The sequence below is a fragment of the Triturus cristatus genome, chromosome 3_1, assembly GCF_964204655.1.
Source record: "Triturus cristatus chromosome 3_1, aTriCri1.1, whole genome shotgun sequence".
Lineage (NCBI taxonomy): Eukaryota > Metazoa > Chordata > Amphibia > Caudata > Salamandridae > Triturus > Triturus cristatus.
In genome coordinates, this window is record NC_140583.1 from 315888374 (window position 1) to 315906806 (window position 18433).

The 18433-nt window shown below is 46.9% G+C and overlaps 1 protein-coding gene across 1 annotated transcript in view; it reads left to right on the plus strand.

Moving 5' to 3' along the window:
• The window catches only part of SORD (sorbitol dehydrogenase), a 234548-nt gene that overhangs the window by 198863 nt on the left and 17252 nt on the right, over window positions 1–18433 (plus strand). The gene's annotated exons all lie outside the window — the stretch shown is intronic.

The window sequence follows — 18433 nt, forward strand, 5'->3', positions numbered from 1 at the left end:
GTCATGGTAGAGCCGTTGGTAATGGAATTGGGGGGGTTGGTCGGATTGGGGGAGTGCTGTGGAAATGATCTGTATATTCTTTGTACTTTCTCTACAAAGAACGTGGCAAGGTCGTCACATTGCTGCGCGGAGGAAATGCTGGAGGAGGGAGATCTGTTGCTCTGTAGTTCTTGTACCAGTTTAAAAACGATTTTTGCAGGATTCGAGCTCGAGTTAATTTCTTCTGCGTAGAAGGAGGCGCGTGCGGCGCAGATAACTTTGTGGTAAAGTTTTTGTTTGGATAGGTAAAGGCCTTTGTCCCCATTATTGTATTCCCTTCTCCAGAGACGCTCAGCTTTTTTGCAGTCTTTTCGCATGGCTTTTAGGGTGTCGTTGTACCATGGGTTGGAGGGAGAGCTGCGCCCTTTGGTCCATTTGGCTGGGATGAGAGCATCTAGTCCTCTAGTAATCCAGCCGTGGAAAGCCTCATAGGTCATATTGATGTCCTGGTTTGCCTCACGATGGAATTCTCCTAGGGTGACATGTAGGTCACTGGTAGAAAGTTTGTGCCAAGGTCTCTTTAGACGGCAAGTTGGCTCAGTTTTGTTCAATGTTTCTTTAACTAACATAGTCATTTTAATAAGATCATCAGTTTAGAGACCCCCACTCTCTTAGCGTACAGATTTTCGCCTAAATTAACCCTGTGCATTTTCGAAATCAATTGATCTAATGTGGGGATTGTTTCTGATTTCCAATTGGCTAGTATCAATGACCTTGCCAAGAGTGTGCAAATTAAAAAAATCAAATCGCCGTTGTCCTATCGGTATTGCACTACGCAATGTCATGACACCATATAGATCCCTGTGGGCATCAGGCGATACTTTGAATTTTAATTTTGTACTGATTTCTACAAAAATCACCCACCGAGATTGACTCATTCTAGGGCAGGTACATTTTGCATTCAGCAAATCTCCATTCCCATGTGTGTACCTAAAATATGAAGATGATGCCCCAAGATGCATTTTTTTTAATCATGGTCAGGGTATAATAAAGAAGCCATTTGCTATGAAATGCAATTCTCCTGTATTTGGCGGCATGTATGGCCTTAGAACTCAAGCGTTTTTTAAATTTCCATTGGCCAAAATCGATTTTACAACCCGTTAAAGATGTCATTTTATTCAAAAAGTCTGGAATCAGATTTTCCCTGATTTTAAGATATAGAATTCTGTACCAACTTCCTACACCCGTTTGTTTTGAGATAAAATAAGATTTACTACTATTTTCAGCTAATATCTTTATGCCTTTTTTATGGCCTGCACAGAAATGTTTAATTTGTATACAGCTAAAAAGGAAAAAAACAGCTATTGGTGGGGCTGTTATTAATTAAAGTGTGCCATTGAATATATTCATTATTATGATAAAAATCTCTCACCCTCCGTAATTCTAAATGAGCTGAGCGACTAAAGCGTTTTAGTACATTCCATCAGTTTCCAATGAGAATGGAGCTGGGGGGCCTCATATTCTTCCTAGATCCTTTTGAATCAATCCATTATGATCCGGAGTGTCTCTTAGGTAATCTAGACATTTTTTTAAAAGCAAAAGTATCGATTTCAGACCTGCTCAACCTAGTCTAAAAAAATAAAATGCTATCATGTGATATGTTCTTGCAGATCTTGTTAGCATGATATCATTCTGGAAAGTGCCAGCCCTCCTATCTCCAAATCTAATTGAATGGCTTGAATTATAAGCCTGGGCTCTTAACTTGCCAAATAAAACTTCATATTTCTGAATCAACTGCGTTGAAGAGTTCTGAAACTTAAATCATAATATTTTAATTAAAAAGAACGGTTAAATATTCATTTTAATCAGAGCAACCAAGCCTACAATTGTCAACTGCAAATTTTGGCATTGGTTTAATACATTGAGCATCTTAATAAATGTGGGAGTATAGTTAAGTGCGAATAAATCGTCAACTTTCGAGATAACAGAAATTTCTAAATATCTTATAGAACGAGCTGGACAATAATGGGCTTTCATTATTGTTGCCATCATTTCTGGGGAACAATTAAAAAGGAGAGCCTCTGACTTGGGAGTGGTTAATCATATAGCCGCCTATAACCGTAAATTGATTCATCTTTGCAAAAATGTGCAAGATGTTTGTTTCCTTAGCTGCTAGATATAAAACCATCATTTCCAAAAAGTTTTAGTTTAGCTGCTCCGATAACTGGGTACTAATATTATGGTCTTGACGTGTAGCACAGGCGAATGGTCCAAAGAATAAGGAGAACAGAATGGGTGACATAGGGCGAACTTTCTCGTGTTCCTTGCCTAATAGTAATCTCTTCTGCTGGCCTGCTGTTGATAATTATATGGGCCTTTGCATTTAGATAGATATTTTGGAGTAGCTGTATAATTATAGGGAGGAAATCAAATTTAAGAAGAAGAGCAACTAGAACTTCCCATTGGACCAGGGTGAGTGCCTTTTCCGTGTCTTAAGTTATGACCTATGCCTTAGTTCTCTGGGTTGTGTTATAGTCGATTGCCTGAATCAGATAGTTTGTGTTAATGGTAATGCTTCTGTTGGGGGTAGGAAACCCTTTTGATCATTATGGGCAATTGATTGGGTTACGAGTGCTAGTCAATTTGTAAATATTTTACACCCTTATGCATCAAGCCAAAATCCAGTCGGTAAAATACCGATTCGTTAATAGCTCCCGGTATTGTGTGAAAAATAACCAATCCCAATGCATCAACCCAAAACCCGAGCAAATAACGAATCGCTAAATAAATAACCTCGAACACACCGAATCGCTAATACCCAAAATGCTAATTTACCGAATCGCTATATACCGAATTCGCAATTACCGAAATCACTATTAGCTCCCGGAAATTGCCAATAGCAAATAACCAATCGCACCCCAATGCAACAAAACTCGCTAATACCGAAAATCCCAAAAATCGCTATTTTGCCAGAGCTAAATAAGGGGAATCAAAACCTGGAGGTAAAGTTACAAAAAAAAAAAAAATACAAATTCTTCGTACATGTGCAAATGATTGAGGCAATCACTAAACCCTTAAATGTGGCCCAGGAGACCCTGTTGGCTCCCACAAAATGGCTGCCCTCTACGTGCTTGCAAGGAGGATGCGGATCAATGCAGCAGGACAGCGCAGGAGAAGGGTCCAGGAGCGAGTGTTCAGACTGCGCATAACCTTGCTCGGCCAGAATGAGGACGAGGTGTACCAGAAGTATCGCCTCAATCGCGCTATGATCATGCGCCTGATTGCAGACCTGGAACCATTACTGCAGCACCAGACACACAGGACAAATGCTATCCCTGCGCACGTTCAGGTCCTATGCAGCCTGCACCTACTGGCCTCAGGGAGTTTCCAGGGGGTAATTGCGGTTGCCGGAGGTGTTTCGCAAAGCGCACAGTCACGCTTCTTCAAGAAATTCCTCGATGCCATGCTGACAATGCTCCACACACACATCAGCTTCCCAACAACCTCACAGCAGTTGGACCGCACCAAACAGGCATTCTACCAGGTGGCACAATTTCCACATGTGATTGGATGCATCGACTGCACGCATATCCCCATATGTCCTCCGTCAGCAAATGAGTACCTTTTCAGGAACCGCAAGTCATACCACTCGATCAACGTGCAGGTTGTGTGCGATGCCAATAACATCATAACGGACCTAGTGGCACAATTCCCAGGGAGCACACACGACTCATACATCTTCCGCAACAGTGGAATGCACAGGCGACTACTCAATGGAGAATTTGGAGAGGGACTCCTGTTAGGTACGTAGAACTACGCTTCCCCACACCAACACCACACATGTATGTACATCACCAATGCTAAGTCTATGCTTCTATCTTCTAGGTGACAGTGCTTACGCCCTGCGGGAATACATACTCACCCCATACCTAAATCCAGCAACCCCGCAGGAACATCGCTACAACGCTGCACACATCAGCATGAGGAATGTGATAGAGCGGACTTTTGGGATTCTCAAGAGCCGCTTCCGTATCCTCCACAAGACTGGCGGCGCCATGCTATACCAACCAGACACATGCTGTCGAATAATTGCTGTATGTGCAATGCTGCACAACATAGCCACCAGAAGGGGGATACCCATGGAGGTGGACAGGGATGACGACCCCAGGCTGACCAACCACCCGCCCAACGACGACCGGCACACATCCCAAACACAGCAGAGGGCCATAGGAGGCGGACAGACATAATGCAAAATCATTTTTGACCCTGGCTAAAATGAGACATTACAAGTTGGTGTTGGGTGCAACTGTTTAATGCACAGTAGCACTGAGGATTGTGCAACAGAACTAGCATTGGGAATCATGCTCCGATTGCATAAATGTAAATAAAAGGTTCCTTAAAGTCAGGCCTGTGCAAACACAATAATTGGATGGCCATGGTTGCTCCACCATGGACCTGCAGCATGTCCAAATTTCTAGTGGCGCTTGCCACGTACACCAAGCCTCCGCTCAGGTGCATCCAAAGCCTCACCACGGCCTGTCCCCGTGGAGGCACGCGAACTTCGGCGCCTGGTGCTGGCCTCTGCCAGTGACACGCTGCTGACACTGGAGGCAGCCTCACTGGTGTCATCCCCTCCCAATGCTGCAGCACTGCATGTGCTGCTCTGAAGTTGTTCCACAGCAGTGGTGATGTGTCCCAGTGACTTGGCCACATCACCGCAGAAGTGCCCAAGGTCCACCTGCAGGGAGACTGTGCGGCGTGCCAACACAGCGGTGCAGTTGCTGTGCCGTTGTATGGCCTTGGTAGCGGCGGCAGAACGCAACATTAGCTGCCGGTTACTCCTCCTCTGGGACTCATGGCCCTCCCTGATGGCACGGGTGAGCTCACGTACCTCCTCCCTGAGCTGAGCATTGCCATCAGCTACCGCAGTGGTCTGGTCCCTGACCGCCGTGCCCATGTCCCTGACCGCGGAGCCCATGTCGGTGACTGCTGCAGTCATGGCGCGCATCTCCCTCGCTAGGCGCACGATATTGCAGCTGATGCTAGCCACATGTCTTCCCTGCAGGTTCTGTGTACGCAGCATCCTCTCCTCGATAGCAGAGGTTGTTGGGACATCCTGGTCTGCTGAGGAGACGGAACTGCGACGGGCCCTGTGACGCCGTGCGTGTCTTGAGCCTCCAGGTGGTGCAGCAGGTGGTGTGGATGTGCGCTGCGTGGGTGCCAATTGCGGGGGGGGGGTTGCCATCTCCTGCAAGGGCGCAACTTGGTGCCTGTGCCTCTGCGGTATTGTGGCTGTACTAGCTGCAGGCTGTCTTGCTGGTGCCGTTGCTTGTGGCGCAGGTGCTTGTGCCTTGGCTTGTGGCGCAGGTGCTGGTGCCTTGGCTTGTGGCACTGGTGCTGGTGCCGTTGATTGTGGCGCTGGTGGAGGTGGTGCTGGTGGGGTGGCAGGTGTTGGCGGTGCGTGCGCATCCTGCGCAGTCTCCTGGTCTGACTCCACGGGTGTCTCAGAAATGATCAGCTGGTCGCTGTCGTCAGAGTCCCCAGGTGATGCATCTGTGTGTGAAACAGTGCATGATTAGTGGGATGATTACACCTACATAGTGTTGTACCCATTGATGTCCCTCTGTGGTCCAACAAATGAACAGTCTACAGCCATGTACAAAATATGTGGTGTGTGCTCAGAGGATTTACGCCTGTACCTGCACTCTGGGCTGACTAGACTACAACTCCCAAGATGCAGTAGTGTCATGTGTGGAGCTGTCTGTGCTAGAGCTGCAGACACAGTGAGATTGGGCTGGGGGCATGGGTATGGATTTACGCTATGCTGGGTGTGGCACAGGCATGCATCTTACCTTGGGCACTTGTGGCTGCGCCGGACGTGTCCATCTGGATCACCCCCACGACGGCTTCCCGCTCTATCGTCCCTTCCACAAGGTCCTCCAGGGCTGTGTTGGATGATGCAGTGGTTGTTCCGCCTCCAGTCCTTCGTGCCTCCCGGAGCCTCTCAGCAATCCTCTCTTTTGCGCGCTTCCGCAGGTCATACCACCGTTTTTTAAGGTCGTCGATGCTGCGGCTAGTGACGCCAACCGCATTGACCCTCTCACGGATGCGCTGCCAGATGCGTCGCTTCTCGGTCTCAGGCACCTTGAGGGACAGCTTGCCAAAGAGGCGGTCGTGTTTGCTGGACACTCCCTCGATGAGGTACTCCAGCTCCCTGTCCGAAAACTTCTTCTTGCGCTTGCGTGCAGATTCTGCGCTGGATGGCACTTCCTGCGACATGATGGATGTGTGATGTGAATGGCAGAATCTGTGTGGCCTCACTCTGCACAGCCTGTCCTTCTTTCCAGCTCCTGTCTGCTCCTCTGTCGAGGCTATGTGGGTGGGGCAGCAGTATTTCCTGGTTGCTGATGTCATCAGCCTGTTCCTGGAGCGACGCGGCAATTTGCGATTTCGCTATTACCGATTCGGTAATAGCTAATTCGGTATTACCGAACTCGCTATTAGCCAAATCGGTATTACCGAACTCGCTATTTGCTAGTGAGGCCGTTTGCGTGCCCCGCTATTAAGGATTCGGTGAATTTTGCGATTTTTAGGGAATCGCTAAATTTCACCGAATCTGTTGATGCATGCCAATTACCGATTCCTTAATGGCGATTCCTTATTTTTCGCTATTAAGGAATCGGTATTAGTTTGGTTGATGCATATGCCCCTTAGTGAATAATTTATAGTTGCTGTTTTGCAGGTTGATTGGACAAAAGAAATTTGTCTTTATCGTTTTTAAAAGCTAACGATTATGTATTCAGTAAAAGTATTAGGGATTTCACAGCCTGAAAGGATTTCATTAAAGAGCCTGACTAAAAATGTATTCAGTTGCGGAAAAAAAGGTTTTATTAACTTCCGCAGGTATCCCGTCTTTAGCACATGCTTCAGCACTGGGGGAGGAGTTAACCGCCTGTGTAACTTTGGTCATAGTTATCAGGGCACTGATGGTTCCCCTTTAGTCCATTGTTCTTGTTGGCATACTGGTGCTATCTAGCCAGCTTTTAATTGCCTCCAAAGAGGGGCTATAAGACTTTGAATACAGTTTTCAATAGTGACCCCTAAAAACCTCTGCTATCGTTTGCGGCTGAGATACTACTCTGCCTGCCTCAGGATTTCGTTTAATCTTTATAGAGTTAATATTATTTTTACCGGTTAGCTATCCAAGTCAACTACTTGCCCATATGCTCACTCTCTGCTTATTTTTTTTAAAGATGGTTGTTGTGGTTTAATATTTCTATTGGTGTAAAATTATCTTGAAAATGACGTCCCGCCTGAGCAACCTCTCTTTTGGTTACTGCATTTGGAGTAAGATTAAATGCCATGGTGGCCTGGTTTAGCGTGGACTACAGGTGTTTTCTTTTTGTCTTTTCTATCTCTTTTTGAAGAAAACCACAAAACAAAAAAAGAGAGAGATATCGCAAATATTTCATGTTTGTGGTCACTTTGTCACGGGGTCTTACCATCTTTGAATGTGACCTTAGCAGTTATGAAATATGAACGGCATAGATAGTTAAAGTTGAAATATTTTCACAATTTCAGTTGTTTTTAGCTATTCCTACATTCCCGAAATGTTCCTTGGCTATATGCACAGAGCTGTGCACGCCCTTATTGGAGGGTTTGTCTACTCCCCTTTCACCCCTTTCGTTTGTCCACTTCGATTTGCTTAATTCAAAACAATGAAAAAGTACGCTACAGAAGCCACCATCTTGAAAGCAAGTGATTGCAATTCCAACTAATAGAGTGCTCTAGGAAATCAAGAAAAAGTTATTGTAGGAAGGTGGAATCTGACTGCATGGTTACCCCCACTTTTTTCCTAGTGTTTTGCTGGTTTTTGACTAGTCTGACTGGGATCCTGCTAAACAGGACCCCAGTTTTTCTGCTTTCTCCCTAAATTGGTTGTGCATGTACTTTAGGTACACTACAGATTGGATACTGGGGTACCCTTATCAGTCCCTAGTATGTGGTACACCATGTACCCAGGGCTTAGGTACCCCAGAGGCCTCCCAGGGGCTGCAGCATGTATTTTGCCACCCCTGAGAGACCATTTAAACTGACACCACAGGTCTGCTACAGCAGCCTGTGTAAGGTAGTGCATGCACCCTTTACTTAGATCTAGGTTCACTATATCTATTGTAAATCACTGCACATATAAACTGATCAGTCACCCCTATGGCAGGCCTTCACAATCCTGAAGGCAGGGTGCTGGTTTTATGTGAGAGGGTGTCCCTGCATGAGCAGAGCCCCTCTGCAGCCTTCGGAACCTATTTTCCGGGGTTGTTTGTGATGCAGCCAACTAAATATATTTAAGTGCTTTATAACCTCGCGGTAAATGCTAACATTAAAACGGCGCTTAGAAACATGTTGTGTTTGGTGTCAAACACCTTGGAATCATACCTCCTCGCCAGTAACTGGCAGGGGATGATTCCACCCTTCTAGAGGGACTTATGTGAAACACCGGTACACCTGGTACCAACTTTCTCAACCTGGGCATCACAAAATGGATGCTGCCAGCCACAGACACGAGTCTGCCCTCCTGCTGCTGAGCTGAGCTCGAGCAGGGGAAGGCTTGGCAATAGGTTTCCTGTCACAGGGAGGTGTCGCCACCTCCTAGACAGGATTTAGTGTATTGGGGCTGGGTGGGTGCACTCTGAGAGTGTTTGAAAGTCTGCACTGGGGGCACATTTGTTGTCCCTGTGCGTAGTCCAGTTCAAACCGGTTGCAGGAGCCATTTGCTCCTGCTCTGGCACGAAACTGGACAAAGGATATGGGTGTAGCCACCACTCTGTTCTGACCCTCCCATAGGTGGGTCCCCAGAGTTTGTCCCACCCCTTCCTTGGGTATAAAGTAGGAACCCTAACTACAGGACTTTAGATTTTACCCGGACTAAACTCTGCTACAGAAACCAAGTGCTTCGATGATCTACACTTCGCTGGACGACTAAAGAATCTCCCTTGGAGTAAAGGAGTTACTCCCCTGCACCTTAATGCATCTGACCGGTTTGCATCTCCCGGGCTCTTGAGGACTCCGAAGATTTCTGCAACATAGGAGGTGGGTTCCCGAGGTCTCTGAGGTCGATCTGCTCTCTCAGCAATTCTGAGATCAGTATCCCTCGTGGGGACCGTGCAACCCGAACCCCTGTGCACAGAGTACTTTTGCAGCAGCATATGCTTTGTGGCGATCCCTGAGGCTGTGCTTTGGGCTATGTGTAGTCCTGACCCCGAGCAGTATTTCCACCAAAGATTTCCGAGCCTACACTCCACAAGTGTTCCGTGGGCTGGTATTTCGTGATTCAGCTCGAGGTCCCTTTGCGATCCCTGGTTTGTTGGCCTGTGGGTCCCTGTGAAGGTAACTTTGACTTTCCTTGGGCTTTCCTGGTTGCTCCAGACGTGCCTTGACTCTCCATTGCTTGGATGGTCCCCAGGACCTTGCTGATCCTCACCGTAGCTTGTTTCCTCTGCCCGCATGGGTTGCAGTTGCCAACGCTTGTTGGTGTTCGATCCAGACACTGACCCCCCAGCACTCGACATCCTTCATGGGACAGCTCACCTCCGGACTTTGGTCATCGTCGGCGTCTCCTGGTCCCTGTGTGGGCCTGCAGAATCAAGCATCTTATCTTCTCACCTGAAGCACCCGACATCGGTGGGCATTCGTCTACTGATCCCCTGGTCACCCTGGAGTGACCCACACTCTGTCCCCTCTGCTTTCAAGTTCTTCTCACCTCGGATCCAGGCTTGGATTCCACCGGACACTTTTCATCTTCCCGGCAGCAGCACTTCTTCGCATCACGCCATTGAAAACGACGTGGGTTTCCGACACCACTTGACCCCTATGCACCCGGCTCCTCTGGGATAGGTAACATGGGTACTCACAAGGGTGCTGGCCTTAGAACCTTCTATGTTCCAAAGGGTTTGCTTGAAGTCCTCTCCGAAGTGTCCTTAATCTGTAATTTTCCAACCGCGACTTTCCAATAGGGTTGTATGGAGCTCGCGCCTGTGTTCTCACACTGCACCCGTCCTCCGTGGGTCCCCTGTGTCACTACTTTGGGTGGTTCCTTGGGGTCCCAGCGATTCTACATGCTTTAGGCACTGTGTATAGTTAAGTCGTGGTTGTTATACCACTTTTTTAGGATATGGTTCAGTCTCCCCCTGGAGCCCGCTGTGTATTGTGCTATTTACTGTTGTTCTAGTAATTTAATATTGTGTGCTTTGTGCCCTAATCTCATAAAAAGGTTAGGAGAGAGTGTTTAGTAATAAATACATATATTATATATATCTCTTGTGTGGTTCTCCTTTCATTTGGTCATTCAGGAGGTTCTGATCTGGTAAAACATCTGCTTTGCATTCCTTTGAGACTTAGCCAATGGCTGGTCTCCACAACTGCCACTAGGATAGCTCTCTATAAAGGTTGTTTTTAGCGTTATAATCAAGAAGGGTCGTTTGGACAGGTACAAGGTGCCCACTTTAAATAGTGGACAGCATATACCAGGCCAACTTCTCACAGTTATGGCTTGTTAAAATGTTGGCATGTGATGTAAGAAGCTTCTTTGCTCATTTTGATCCTGACAACGCCCTGTCCACTAGCTGAACCAGAGCGTCTGAGAGTATCTGTCATGGGAGGGGCAGGTCTGACATTCGGCACACTGCGCATGCACATACTCTCTGTGCGTGGCTCGTTACATTCAGAAGGCTCTGGCAGACAGGCAGTTCCTGTAATGGACAGTGGGACTCTTGCGGGAAGGTAGACTGTATAACAGCCGTATCTTATAGGAAGAATGCCCACATTTTGAGGGAGTTCCTCAGCTACCAGTACTCTTAAAGTAGAGGTGCTGCACATGAGTCATTTTATTCTGCTTAAAAACACAGTGACAAAGCATTAGAAGTGTGGTGTTTTCCTCTTAAAAAGGGTAGAAGTCGACAAACTGGTGGAGCAGCGGTGTACGTCATTGAAATAGGCACCCTGTTTTTTCTTCCCTGTCCCTTCTCCCCCTCCTGCCCACCTCATCTCCGTTTCTTCTCTACCCCCGTTAGCCACTTCTTCGTATATCCAGTCTGGGTTTCCCAGCCTCTTTGTGTATCTCCTGCCGCTCCATCCCGAGAGAGAGTGCATTCCAGTGCTTAATCTGAGCCAGTGGTTTACGGTGCTCAGCACCGGAACTTAATCAACCACACCAGCACCAGTTAAACACACATTCATTTACGGAGAGATTAAGTGGTTTGCCCACAATTGAGCCCACACCGAGACTCGCACCTGGTTCCCAGCTCTGAAGTTGACAGCTCTGGCTGTTACGCCTCATCCTCTCCCCACTTTCATGGTTAGTAGTTGGTTCTGTTTTAGGCGGCGCTAATCGGACAAATGGGCTGGTGCAAACTGCTTCCTGAGGAGAGACCCCGCACTTATCTTTTTATAAATTAACCAGTGGCGCATTCCTATGGCCACCAACAGCATGCTGGCATCTGACCAGAGGTGACTCCTTGCAGTAAGGCCCCCCATTCTCACCAGAGCTTTCAAATATAAAGGTTTAGCCGCCTTACTCTCTGAACACGATTTATTAACTTCTTCACTGGAACATGGGATTTGTGGCTTTCATTCACAGCAGTGCTCTGAGCTGTGTATGTCAGAGTGTTGCGGGAATGGTATTGTATTTCCCACTCGAGAAATATGCTTGGCTGGGATGCTTTAGTCAACTCGGGCAGTGCCCTGTCACACTTCTCAAAGAGGGGAAGCCACGCTCAGTAGAAGGCACATTTGAATGGCACATCAGGGTGGCCATGTACAAATCCAAGCTAAGTACATTTCAACAGTCACACAGGCTTTGTCAGGTGCCCTCAGGTGAATGCGCGCCCAGCGTTTTGAATTGTTCACTATGCCATAGGCATTTGTTGAGGCATAATGCATTTACAACCAAAAATGTCTACCTCGGTGAACGCAGTTTTAGAAAATGATTTAACAGGCCAATCGTGATTATGAATAATGCTTTAACCACCCTTTGGGAGCTGTTTTCAGTTAACTCATCCAGGACAAACAGGCTTGAATGAATTGCAATGTAATACAGTAATTTCGAGACTACAATATTCACTTTGCCACTGGAATCAAGCTAGCTTTGTTCGCCCTAAGTTGGCAGGGTATGCCCAGACGTGGGTCCCTTGCTCACTTTGCCACTGGATTCAAGCTAGTCTAGCTGATGAGGGGTGTTACCCCAAAACCAGTCCCAGGATGCTTGTTTACGGTCCAGGGAAGACCTGGTGTGGCAGTTCAGGGTGGACTATTCCCATGGGGCACAGGGTCAAGACTGATTTGCATATGGCTGGGTCTGAACTGGGGTGGCGAAGTGAGCTAAAGAATGATGATGGATTAAACCCAGATCTGTGACTTGGGGTGAGTATTTGAAACGTTTCAGCACTCCGTCCATCATCTCCTTGTGTTTGCTTTGTTCGCCCTAAGTTAGCAGGGTATGCCCAGATGTGGGTACCTTGCTCACTTTGCCACTGGATTCGAGCTAGCCTGGCTGATGAGGGTTGTTTCCATGATCGGTCCCAGGATGCTTGTTTCCGGTCCAGGGAAGACCTGGCTTGGCAGTTCGGGCTGGACTGTTCCCATGAGGCGCAGGGTCAAGACTGATTTGCATATAGCTGCGTCTGAACTGGGGTGACGAAGTGGGCTAAAGAAAGATGATCGATTAAACCCAGATCTGTGACTGGCAGTGAGTGTCTGAAAAGTTTCAGCGTCCGTCCATCATCTCCTTGTGTTTACAATATTCGCAAAGAAAGATGATCGATTAAACCCAGATCTGTGACTGAGAGTGAGTGTCTGAAAAGTTTCAGCGTCCATCCATCATCTCCTTGTGTTTACAATATTCGCAAACTCCGTCGCCTTTTATTTATTACCATAGATGTAATTGCTGGAGTGATTTCGTGATAGTTTGATATTTATAATATTAACTTGTTTGTATAAAGCTAGATATGCACTTCACTGTTTGCCAGCACTGTAAGTAGTACATGCATACTACAATTGTCCATTTTATGGTGGTAAAATTACTCCTCCCAAAAGAAAAGCCTCTGAAAACGAAATGTGTCGGCGGCAAGCATGTACCGCACTGAGCCATCTTCCAGACAAATAAGAGGAAAATTGTGTTTTCCCAAAAATCAGCAAGTGCTTTAATAACCAGATTTTGACTTTTTGATTTTTTGGAAGTTTAGTTCTACGAATCAAATACAGTTTTCTTTGTATCAATGCTTCATTTTTTTTTTTTTACACTAAAAAGCTGATCTGGCACATGTTGCTGATGTGGCAGTTTCATCCACGCTGCGCCATTCAAGTGAGACTTAGGCACTGAAGCAGCCCCATTCTGTGGCCTAGACTGGGGTTTGCAAAATGGCACCGCAGAGATCAAATAAATGGTGCATTTGTTGTAAAGACATATGATGAAACGAGAGTAGATTTTTTGGGGGGTGAAGAATTCACTTTAAAAAGGCTGCAGTTTTATAATGTTCCAAATTTTTTTTAAAAGCTCGAAATTATGATTTTGACTCCTCATATCATTTATTTTCATTTTTCAGGATGTACTTACCCTCTCTGGAGCCCATTTTATTTGAAATATTTATCGCACCGGGAAAATGGGAGCAGCTCTTGCTAAATCACATGATTTAAGGGAAGTCTCTCAACTTGTGTAACTTTTTTAATTTTTAGGAAGGGATTTGCTTGAGGCTGAGATAAGGTTATTATATCAAAAAGGCGCATTGAAGGGTAAAACCAAGGAAAGCCCACTCCTTGCTCTTTTAGATGTCAGTAAGAAAAGAGGCTCCTCCCACGGCTTTCTGATGCTTGCAGATTCATAGTCCAGACCCAGGCTGAGATTCACTTTGCATTTCAAAATAATTTTGGGTCGTAGACTTTTAATTGTATTTATAGGTTAAAAAAAGCCGAACTGAGCCTCTTAACGTTACTTACAGATTTAAAGACAAATTGGGAAGATTTGAAGTACTCCAGTCCTAGTTTACTGGAAAGAAAATGCTTGATTTTAAGGCAGTTGCTATCACAGGGGCTCTTGCCCAATGTAGATTGTGGCCATAAGTGGTTTTGCTTAATATTTGAAACCAGAATATCTATTTAAAACGTTCTGCAACATCTTTGTCTGCCCCAAAATATCAAGTTCGAAATGTAAGTAAAACAATGTAAAGAATTTCAAAGATATAGTTTTAAGAGTCTGTTAAGAACCTTTTATTCCTTTAATATCACCATTATTTCCATCTGTGTTCGTTGCGTCGCCCTTGTGTTTATTTAACTCAGCTCTCAAACAGGATGGATGCTCAGAATCTTGCTTGATGGTGAACGATCATTAGACAGTCATATGTATTACATCTTAATACCCTTTAAACATTCTCAGAACTGTGCTGTAGCCCACTTCTGATCTTTTCTTCTTTAGAATGGGTACTTTTAAACTAACTCCCGACTCAGCATTCCTGGGATCTCTCCCCTCCACTATTGTTCTGCCTCTCTTTCTCACCTTTGCTTTTTAGCCTCACTAACTAATATTCTTCCGGCTTTCTTTTTCTCATGCAGAATAGTTCCCTGTTATCATGCTCTCTCTAACTTTCATGTCCCAACTTCCTTTCAAACAGTCTCCTACCCAGTCCCTCTTTTCACTTTGTCCCCAGTATTCTTTCTGTCCTTCTGATAATCTCCACACCTCATCCAGGCCCTCTTTCTCCTTTGCTACCCCTCGATCCCAAGGGTCTTCGTTGGTCCCACTTCACCCCTCATCGTGATGGTAGCATATCTGCTTGGCCTGATATCACTGTGTGATGACAGACTATGGAACATGTTAGTGGGCTTCTGCCTGTGTCTATCGTTCTTGTTGGTAGAGGCCTGGATAAGTTGGGAGACTGGCCCTGCCTTTTAGAGATCAAACTCCAGTCATCTGGGTCTGCTGCCCCAGCCCGTGCGAGTCCAATGGCTCGTGGCTCTGCCGCTCGTGGTGAGTTCAGGGGTTGGAGCTGGATGGGCAATAGTCATGCATAGCACAGAGACAAGACCATGGATAAAATAATTCCATATGTGCTTTTGCTGGTAAACGGAAGTCATGTGCCAACCCTGCTTCGGCAAAAGTAAGTTTGACTTTGTTTTAAAAAGTTATTTTCAAACAGGATGTTAAAATACAAGACTATTGCACCACAGGCGTCCCTTATATGACTCTCTCCATTGTGACATATGATTTCCATGTCTACGTCTACAAAAAGATGTCATGTTTGAACTTAGTCCCCGAGTGCTCCCCCACCAAGTCCTTCAAAGAGCCCTGAAAAGCAAACGCTTCAATCAGCTAAGGTGTCGTTCCTAGCACCATACATCATGTTGTAACTAAAGAGCTGCCGCGTCAGCGCTTCTCAAAATGCCTTTCAGAGAGACATATTGCACAGAAGCTCCTATACAACATGGCTGTAAGTTAAAATAGCGCTTTCTCAGTGCTTGTTTCTTGTGTAGTTTAATTTCAGTTTCCACTTATATTTATATGCGATCTTGCTATAACCTGTGTCATTTGTAGTTCAAGTGAAATCGGTCCTTTTCAGCAGTGTGCAGGCTGTGTACAGTGATTACACGTCAATGAACTATGATTTAAAAATCTAGAAAACCTGGTTCGCCTATCAATTAAGTGTGTGGTTTGATGCAGAGTTTTCTATGCAAGTGAAAGGCCAAAAACACATAAAGGATATGGTTTTCTAAAACATGTTTGTTCATCATTCACGAGTGTAGGTGTTTTTTCTGTAAGCATTCACCTGTAGGTGAGAGGATAATATAGTATATATATATATTGTTTATAGCCCTTTTCAGTCTCCGCTCTCAGTCACACCTTCAGACCTTGACCTGTTGCACCCAGTGACTCCATGACCGCGCCTTCTCGTGAGCTGTTGGATATAATGGAATCCCAATAAGTGCTGAGACACTCAATGTCAACTATTCAGTGACGTAAATTACGCCCGTCCGTCCGAGCTGACGAGCCTTTCCGTGCAAATCCTAATACAGCCCTAAACCTCCGTTTCCTGCCCTCAGAGTCAGCGTCTTTCAGAAGCACGTGACAGCAGCCGGCCTATCACAGCGCACGGCCTGCTGCTCATGGTGTCAGGACACGCAGCAGCAGCAGCAGCTCGAATGCTTGTTGCATTAGCTGGGCTATCCCACCCCCCTCGTCACATACACCTTACTGCAGTGGAAGTCTAACTAAGGCGGACGTGTTAGATTGCGTCATACGCTGTCAATCGATTAATGTTAAAAACTGTGGTGACTGCAACCACAAGATGGTATTACAAAACCAAAAATGAAATGTTCGCCTATGTAGTACGATTTAGCACATTGGAACCAGTTAGCAAGGATTCCTCAATCCAGAGACTGTGGAAAACCTAATGGCACAAAGCAAAAAGAGTGTGCATCCTAGAGAATATGCTACGTTTTTGACTTTCTGTTTGGGCTGCAGGCCACAAGCAAAAAGTAAAAATGCCAAACTGCATCTCTAATCTTCTTTCCTTTACAACCGTTGTAAGTTAGTGAAGAATGGTAAACACATCTCCAGAAGGTTAGTAATGTCACGTGGTTTTTACTCAGGGCTTCGCATGAGTTCTGGCACTGTTTAAAAAATTGAAACAAACACAACATTTCATGCCGATTCCAGGGTGGAATGCAGCTCACTATCACCAACTTGCAGAGTAAAATCACTATGCTTTAAATCAATCAATCAATCATTTGTAGAGCGCGCTACTCACCCATGAGGGTCTCAAGGCGCTAAGAGAGGGAGTGGGGGGGGGGGGGGGGTGTGTGCTGCTACTGCTCGAACAGCCAGGTCTTGAGAAGTCTCCTGAAGGTCAGCAGGTCCTAGGTCTGTCACAGGTGGATGGGAGGGGTGTTCCATGTCTTGGCAGCGAGGTGGGAGAATAATCTGCCGCCGGTGGTCGTTCGGTGAATGTGTGGAACAGTGGCAAGGGCGAGGTCAGCGGAGCGGAGCTGGTGGTTCGGGGAGTTGAAGGTGACTCGTTTGTTGAGGTATGCTGGTTTCTGCGTTGTGGAGTACTTTGTGAGCGTGGGTGAGGAGCTTGAAGGTGATCCTCTTGTTGATAGGGAGCCAGTGCAGGTCTCTCATGTGGGCAGTGATGTGGCTGTGGCGGAGGATGTCGAGGATAAGGCGTGCGGAGGCGTTCTGTATGCAATGAAGTCTTTTCTGGAGTTTGGCTCTGATTCACGTGTAGAGGGCGTTGCTGTAGTCCAGCCTGCTGCTGACGAGGGCCTGGGTGACCGTCCTTCTGGTTCCGGTGGGGATCCATCTGTAGATCTTGCGAAGCATGCGGAGGGTGTTGAAGCAGGAGGAGAAGACGGCGTTGACTTGCTGGGTCATTGAGAGTGACGAGTCCAGGGTGAACCCCAGGTTGCGTGCGTGGTCGGTGGTGGTTGGGGCAGCTCCCAGCTCGGCCGGCCACCAGGAGGCGTCCCAGGCGGATGGGGTGGAGCCGAGGATGAGGACCTCCGTCTTGTCTGAGTTCAGTTTCAGGCGACTGTTCTTCATCCATTCGGCGACGACCTTCTTTCCTTCGTGGAGGTTGGTTTTGGCGGTGGCGGGGTCCTTGGTGAGAGAGAGGATCAGCTGCATGTCGTCAGCGTTTGAGATGATGTTGAGGTCGTGCGAACGGACGATGTTGGCGAGAGGTGTCATGTAGTCGTTAAAAAGGGTCGGGCTGAGGGATGATCCTTGGGGTACGCCGCAGGGGATCTTGGTGGCTTCGGAACAGAAAGGGGGAGGCAGACTCTCTGGGTTCTGCCGGTGAGGAAGGAGGTGATCCAGTCTAGGGTTTTGTCGCGGATCCCTGCATCGTGAAGGCATGTGCGTAGGGTGTGGTGACAGACGGTGTCGAAGGCGGCCGAAAGGTCCAGGAGGATGAGGGCCGCGGTTTCGCCACTGTCCAGCAGGGCCCTGATGTCGTCGGTGGTGGCGATGAGGGTGGTTTCGGTGCTGTGGTTGCTGCGGAATCCAGATTGGGACGAGTCCAGGATGTTGTTCTCCTCGAGGAAGCGGGTCAGTTGCCTGTTGACAGTCTTCTCGATGACTTTCGCCAGGAGCGAAAGCAGGTTGATGGGCCAGAAGTTCTTGAGGTCCTTTGGGTCCGCCTTGGGTTTCTTGAGTAGGGCTTTGATCTCGGCGTGTTTCCAGCTCTCTGGGGAAGTGGCGGTCTCGAAGGAGCTGTTGATGATCTTCCGGAGTTGGGGTGCGATGATGGAGCTTGCTTTGTTGAAGGTGTGGTGAGGGCAGGGTTCGGATGGGTAGCCGAGAGTGGATGGTGTTCATAGTTTTGATGGTGTCGTCGTCGTTGACGTGGTTCCAGGAGAGCAGGAGGCCTGTGTGGTTGGGGGGCGGTCAGTCTGTAGTGTCGCGGGT